This window comes from Myotis yumanensis, unplaced genomic scaffold, assembly GCF_028538775.1.
Source record: "Myotis yumanensis isolate MYYU_CA2020_CCGP unplaced genomic scaffold, mMyoYum1.0.hap1 SCAF_5, whole genome shotgun sequence".
Taxonomy (NCBI): domain Eukaryota; kingdom Metazoa; phylum Chordata; class Mammalia; order Chiroptera; family Vespertilionidae; genus Myotis; species Myotis yumanensis.
The window spans coordinates 32013338-32014438 of record NW_027223756.1 but is presented as its reverse complement, the minus strand read 5'-3'; the positions used below and the strand labels follow the sequence as shown (position 1 = coordinate 32014438).

General features: G+C 46.9%; 1 pseudogene; it reads right to left on the bottom strand.

Moving 5' to 3' along the window:
• Positions 1–260: 260 nt before the first annotated feature.
• On the bottom strand, positions 261–708 carry LOC139011659 (large ribosomal subunit protein uL15-like; annotated as a pseudogene).
• Positions 709–1101: the final 393 nt, after the last annotated feature.

Here is a 1101-nt window from a genome sequence, read left to right as displayed (position 1 = left end):
CAGGTATCATTCTCACTTTATAAATGAAAAGTCAGGCAATGGCCCAAAGGCCTCTAAGTGTCCGTGCTATCTCTTGCATACTTTCTTTCTCAGGGAAGTTTGCAGAAGACCCCAGGCCTTCATACCGTAACTCCTACAGCCTGTTAGGGAGATTTTCCTTCTAAGTACAAGTAGGGAAGTAGAGATGCCAAAGGACCTACACTCAGACCAGAAGACAAAAGTACTTGTGGACATTTTAATGAAATTCCCTCCATGTAGCTTCAAGCTATCAGGACACAGGCCACTCCAACACCCTTAATCTTCTCCTCAGCTCTTCTGCTGGAGAACTTGGCCTTCACGATGACAGGCTTCTTTGGGAGCCTTCCCTTCCCCAGAACTTTGTAGTAGCCTGATTGCACCACATCAATGATCGGAGCAGCTCCAGTCTTGCTTTTGGCAGCATTTCCCCGTGTCTGCTCACTGACCAGGGTCCACAGTTTATCAAGGTTGACCGTTGGGCAGAAGTTCTGTTTCCTCTTTAAGTGGTAATGCCTCATACCAACTTTCCCAAAGTGGTTGATATTTGTCGAAGTTGATCCTGTGATGATGCAAGCCACCAGCATTACCATCCCCCCCGCAACCCGCCGTGCTTCCTGTGCTTGTCAATGGGGCCGTGGCTGTGCTCACATGGCCCTGAAGTTTTCAGGTCTTCCTCAGTCTGGATGGCATGTCAGTGGCCAAGATTCAAGAGCCCCAGTGTTGCTTTTTAAAGAGAACATCACAGACTTGTTACACACTCAGTCATCATTTTTGAGGACCTATTGTGTGCTAAAATACAGGCATTTTCCCCACATATCCAAACCAGGAGGGAGGTAGAGGTGCAGAGAACAAAGAGGAAGTCTCTGGGCTTTTGTGTTCAAGAACTCTGACTTCTAGCATTTCTGTCCTAGATCCTCCCTTGCTAGGTGGGATTGGAAACAGCCCCTCAAGGTCAAGACAGTTAAGGGTTCTCCCTCTTTCCATTTCATTTAGGTTTAGTTTTAACCTCTGCAAGTTGACCTTCCTTATCTGAACATTCCTGACCTTAAATACTACTGGAAATCAGTAACCCAGCCACTTGTC